This window comes from Gorilla gorilla, chromosome 12, assembly GCF_029281585.2.
Source record: "Gorilla gorilla gorilla isolate KB3781 chromosome 12, NHGRI_mGorGor1-v2.1_pri, whole genome shotgun sequence".
Taxonomy (NCBI): domain Eukaryota; kingdom Metazoa; phylum Chordata; class Mammalia; order Primates; family Hominidae; genus Gorilla; species Gorilla gorilla.
The window spans coordinates 96,619,000-96,624,999 of NC_073236.2; the positions used below are offsets into that span (position 1 = coordinate 96,619,000).

The 6,000-nt window shown below is 46.5% G+C and overlaps 1 long non-coding RNA gene across 1 annotated transcript in view; it reads left to right on the forward strand.

Moving 5' to 3' along the window:
• Positions 1–2,651, forward strand: part of LOC129531565 (uncharacterized) — a 68,849-nt gene extending 66,198 nt beyond the window's left edge. The window contains exon 4 of the long non-coding RNA XR_010129987.1: positions 1,022–2,651. This is a non-coding gene — a long non-coding RNA (uncharacterized lncRNA). The remainder of the gene's footprint in view (positions 1–1,021) is intronic.
• The last annotated feature ends 3,349 nt before the right edge of the window (positions 2,652–6,000 follow it).

Here is a 6,000-nt window from a genome sequence, read left to right on the forward strand (position 1 = left end):
AAAAAAAAAAAAAAGTCTTAGTTCAGAAAACTCAGGATGCACAAAACTATTCAGACTGTTACTTTAGCATTTTCCCATTACTGCATTAGTAATATTCGCCACACTTTGCTAGATGTTCATTGATTAGAGTATTGGAATCAAATTCTGCTCTAAATGTGTGTGAATACATTGAAGAGGCTTTGTGTTTTTCACTGTGAAATGCAATTGTGTCTCTTTTTTTTTTTTTTTTTGACAGTCTTTCTGCGTCGCCCAGGTTGGAGTGCAGTGGTGCAATCTCAGCTTACTGCAACCTCCGCTTCCTGGGTTCCAATGATTCTTCTGCCTCAGCTTCCCGAGTAGCTAGGACTACAGGCACATGCCACCACAAGCAACTAATTTTTGTATTTTTAGTAGAGACAGGGTTTCGCCATGTTGGCCAGGCTGGTGTTGAACTCCTGACCTCAAGTGATCCACCTGCCTCAGCCTCCCAAAGTGCTAGGATTACAGGTGTGAGCCACTGAGCCCAGCCACAACTATGTCTTGAATAAGAAGGTACCCAGAAGTCAAATTAAAGTAATAATAATGACTTATTTTTTTAAATGTGTTTTATTGGCTCCTCTTCTTCTGTGCACTCCCTGGACTGAGTTAGGGGTGCACAGAGGGAGGAAGGAGCAATAAGCACATGTGGGGTCCAGGCTGTAGCCATGCAAGATGGTGGCAGCCAGGGGATCCCAGCCACCTCCCATCCTCTGGTCCCTCCCCTGCTGTAGAACCTACAATGGCTCCCTACAGATGCTTCCCAGGGCAGCTCCAAGTCCTCTGTCCAGCAGGCAGCCTTGCTTGCACAGCCTCCCTCTCCTCCTCCCCACAAGCACCCTCTCACCCAGGCAGACACTGCTCCTGCTCTGCCCATGGCCTGTGGCCTCTTCTCTCGCTGCCCTCCTGCCTCAAGCTGAGGCACCCTACCCACTTCATTTCATTCAATCTGCAGAATGTCCCCACAAGCTAGGTTTTCTTATGCATTTTTTTGTTTGTTTTTTAGAAATGAAGAAACTGAGCTCAGAAGAGGACAGCAACTTGCCCCAGGTCACACAGCTAGTAAAGAGCACAAGTGGGATTCCAGAGCAGGCTCTCCTGACTTCAGTGTGCCATGCAGTTCAGCTGCATTTCATAGATCTTTACTGAGCGTAACCCAGTGCCAAGCCCTGTGCTAAGGATCGGGGATACAGACTATTAGGGGAGAGGGATAATGTATATGCACATGCATGCACACGCACACACACACACACACACACAGACACACACACAGACACATACATAGACACACATGTACACAGACACACACACAGACACACGGACACACAGCACACACAGATAGACGCATATACAGATGCACACAGACACAGACACACACACACACAAACACAGACACATACACACACATACACAGACACATCGACACACACAGACACACAGATGCAAACACAGGTGTACACACAGACACACACACACATAGACACACAGACACACGCACATACATAGACACACACAGACACACACACATACACACACACAGACACACACGCGCGCGCGTGCGCGTGGTTCTGATACCATTTCCTGCTGGCAGGTGGTGGGATGTCCTCTGGTCCTCTCTGCCCTTTCCCTTCTGAGTTTCAGATGGGAGGGAAAGCAGACAGGGAGGAGGTGGTAGGTGCTGAATTACTCACCACCCAGTCTTAAAATCTTCACACTTGTGACTTAGACTCCCAGATGGTCCCTTTCAAGAAATGAGCTCTATTTCCCTTTAAAAGAGGGAGAGAGTATGATAGAGAAAAACGTTTTGTTCTGCAGTTTCAAGTTGTCATTTGGGGGCAATTTGTTCCTTTTCCTCCCTATCTCTATCTCTCTCCTCCCTCACCTTCAACCCAGACTGGTCCTAAGACCACAGAGAGCATCACTTCTACCCATCCTTCCCTGCACCAGCTTTCCCCAAATCCCGGTGTCCAGTGCTGAGCCACTAGGCTGGGACTTGGGGGGTGACGCACAAGAGGGTTTCTTCTTTTTGACACTTGGGGGTTGGGAGGGAAGTCAGGGGTCCTTGGCTAGCCCAAGACTTAGATCTGATCTCCTTCACTGTCTCCTACTTTTGTTGAAATGTTGGCTTGTTTGTGGACAGAAAGCTCTCTGGGCCAGGCATGGTGGCTCACACCTGTAATCCCAGCACTTTGGGAGGCCGAGGCAGGCGGATCACCTGAGGTCAGGAGTTCGAGACCAGCCTGACCAACATGGAGAAACCCTGTCTCTACTAAAAATACAAAATTAGCCGGGCATGGTGGCACGTGCCTGTAATCCCAGCTGCTCCGGAGGCTGAGACAGAAGAATCGCTTGAACCTGGGAGGCGGAGTTTGCAGTGAGCTGAGATCGCGTCATTGCACTCCAGCCTGGGCAACAAGAGCGAAACTCCATCACAAAAAAAAAAAAAAAAACAAAGATTGACTCTAATTTCTTAAAAAGCATCATGCAAACTTGAGACTTCTTTGAAATGAGAATATCTAAACCAACCATTAGCTTTAAAATGTAATGAAATAGTCATGATTTCCAGGCTTTCCAATTAATGAAGTTGTCATACAATTATGGTTTATTGACATTAAATGACATACTTTTCGTTTTCATTTTCTGGTTTTTAAAAAATACTTTGGGCTGGGCACGGTGGCTCACGCCCGTAATCTCAGCATTTTGGGAGGCTGAGGCGGGTGGATCTCTTGAGGTCAGGAGTTGAGACGAGCCTGGCCAACATGGTGAAACCCTGTCTCTACTAAAAATACAAAAATTAGCTGGGTGTGGTGGCGAGTGTCTGGTAATCCCAGCTAGTCAGGAGGCTGAGGGGCGAGAATCACTTGAACCTGGGAGGTGGAGATTGCAGTGAGCAGAGATCATGCCACTGTACTCAAGCCTGGGCAACAGAGTGAGACTCTGTCTCAAAAAAAAAAAAAAAAATTGAATCCAGTATGTCCCCTCTCACCTTCCAAGTCTCAAACCTTTTTGCAGGACCATAAAATTTTGATAGGCCCCAGACACTGCCTATGTGACTTAAAGAACAAACAGCCTGGCCGAGAGTGGCTCCTTGAATATTGTTAAAGAGAAGTGAGAGAGAGAGAGAGAAATACAAATGATTTGGAAACATGAAAAAAAAAAAAAAAGCTAACATCTCTCATCATAAAGAATGTAAATTAAAATGAGATACTGTTTTTTTCATATCTCAGATTGGCAGAGACCAAAAAGTGATTTTTTGTACAATTTGGTGCAAATTTTTGGAGGACTATTGGATGATATCTATCAAAACGCAAATTGCTCATTCCTTTGCCCCATCAATTACACTTCAAGGAAGCTGAGCTCCAGATACACTCACAGATATACAAAGATGCCTGTAGAAAGATGTTCATTGCTGTGAAAAACTGGAAACAGACTAGATATCAACTGATGGACAACTGACACAGATGGCAAGACATCACACTCTGGAATAGTTCACAGCCATGAAAGAAGGTGTGCATGTGTTGATATGGAACAAATACCTCAATACAGAATTAAGTGAAAACAATTCAAGGTGCAGAGCTGTGTGTAATGTATGATTTCTTTTGTGAAAAAAGGAAAACAATACACACCACACACGTTTGTGTTTATTTATAGTTATATACTAGGAACTGCCTAGAAATACTTGGAAGAAGACTCAGAAATTGAGAAGAATAGTTGTTTCTGAGAGGGGAACTGTTTGCTTGCTCTGTTTAATTTAATTTTTTAATTTTAATTTTTTTTGAGATGGAATCTTTCTCTGTTGCCCAGTCTGGAGTAAAGTGGCATGATCTCGGCTCACCGTAACCTTTGCCTCCTGGGTTCAAGTGATTCTCCTGCCTCAGCCTCCTGAGTAGCTGGGATTATAGACGTGTGGAACCATGGCCAGCTAGTTTTCATATTTTTAGTAGAGACGGGATTTCACCATGTTGGCCAGGCTGATATTGAACTCCTGACCTCAGGTGATCTACCAGCCTCCGCCTCCCAAAGTGCTGGGATTACAGGCGTAAGCCACCACGTCTGGGCTAATTTTATTTTTTAATTATAAGTGCATATCTCTTTTTTATTTAAACAAATCTAGTTAGCAAACAAATAGACAAATGCCTGTGGAATAAAAGAAGTAAAACAAACGAATGAATGACTAAATGAATGGATGAATGAATTTTAGGTGCTTGGTTGGGGAAGGAACTCCACTGAAGGCCTGGTGTGGTGGCTCATGCCTGCAATCCCAGTAATTTGGGAAGCTGAGGCAGGAGGATCACTCAAGGCCAGAAGTTCAAGACCAGCCTGGGCAACATAGCAAGACCCCCATCTCTACAAAAAATAAAAAAATTAGTCAGGTATGGTGTCACATACCTGTAGTCCCAGTTACTCAGGAGGCTGACAGGAGGATTGCTTAAGCCTAGGAGTTTGAGGCTGCAGTGAACCATGATCACGCCATTATACTCCAGCATGGGTGACGGACCTCGACCCTGTCTCTTAAAAACAAACAAACAAAAAAGGCCGGGTGCAGTGGCTCACGCCTGTAATCCCAGCACTTTGGGAGGCCAAGGCGGGCAGATCAACTGAGATCAGGAGTTCAAGGCCAGCCTGGCCAATAGGGCAAAGCCGCATCTCTACTAAAAATACAAAAATTAGCCAGGTGTGGTGGTGGGCGCCTGTAATCCCAGCTACTTGGGAGGCTGAGGCAATTCTACTTGGGAGGAGAATCGCTTGAGCCTGGGAGTCACTGCACTCCAGCCTGGGAGACAGAGCGAGACTTTGTCTCTAATAATAATAATAATAATAAAATAATAATAATAAGAAGAACTGCACTGCATCCTGGAGCCCAAGAAGCTCCCACCACCTGGTGGAGGAGACACAGAAAGAGCAGAGAACCCGATGTTCTGTGCAACTGTGGGAGGAGGGGTCTGGAGGAGTCAGGAGGGCTTTTCCTAGGAGGCCTGAAGAATGGAGAAGGCTGAGCCGAGGGGAAGGAGGAATGGTAGGGGGTGGTTTGTGGGTTTTTGTTCTGGGAGGCCTTCCTTTCTCCCCTGCCCCCACCTGCGGCTCCTCCCTTGAGTATATGTCAAGCCTGGGAAGTCCCAACCCCTAGCGTGGTACCTGGCATACGATCTATGGCAATAAATAGTGGTTGATCGAACTGATGGAATCAGTCACTGGTTAATTCAGGCGACAGTGAATTAATTACTCCCCTTTCCTACCCGAACATCCCCCCACAAACAACAACAGATGACTTTCTCAGAGCTGCCATGGATAGCTGTACAGACTCTCCACTGCACAACTCCAGGAGGCACTATTTTCCTAGACTGTCATGTGAGTGATGCCTCCTGAAGCTGTGGGACATGGTGCACCTGCAAAACACTGTTTCTTCCTCTTCTAAACTCAAGCGAATTTAATCCACACGAAGAGTGAAAGGGCTCAGGGAATGGGGATCTCCTAACTCTGACACTGCAGGGTTTCCCCTCCCTTTTCCCTCCTGTTCTTACGGCCTCGCCCTTTCCTTTATTCCTTTCTAACTTGGGCTTGAGGCAACTTAGCCAGATCTGGCCAATTACACTACGCCTCGACTTTACAGCCTGGAATTTGCTTGCAGTACGATCTCAGGCAAGTCCCTGAACCTCTCAGGGCCTCAGTTTCCCCATATGAGAAATAAGTAAACGTGTAGGGAGCAATTCTTGATCATCCTCCTTGGCTTGAAGGGAACGTATCGGGGTAAAATGTTGAAGAAATGCATCCCTATGGGACCTGGCATTCTCGAAGGGACAAGTCCCAACGTCCTGTCCAGTCCTGCCTGGCCCTCCTTACCCTTGAGACCTACACTCTGCTTCATGGGCAACATCCTAGCATGGAAGGAATTGTGCTGGGAGCAGCCTTGGCCAAGTCCTCACTGACGATACTCACTGTGTGCCATTGAGCAAGCTGCAAGCCCTGCCTGGGCCTCAGTTTCCT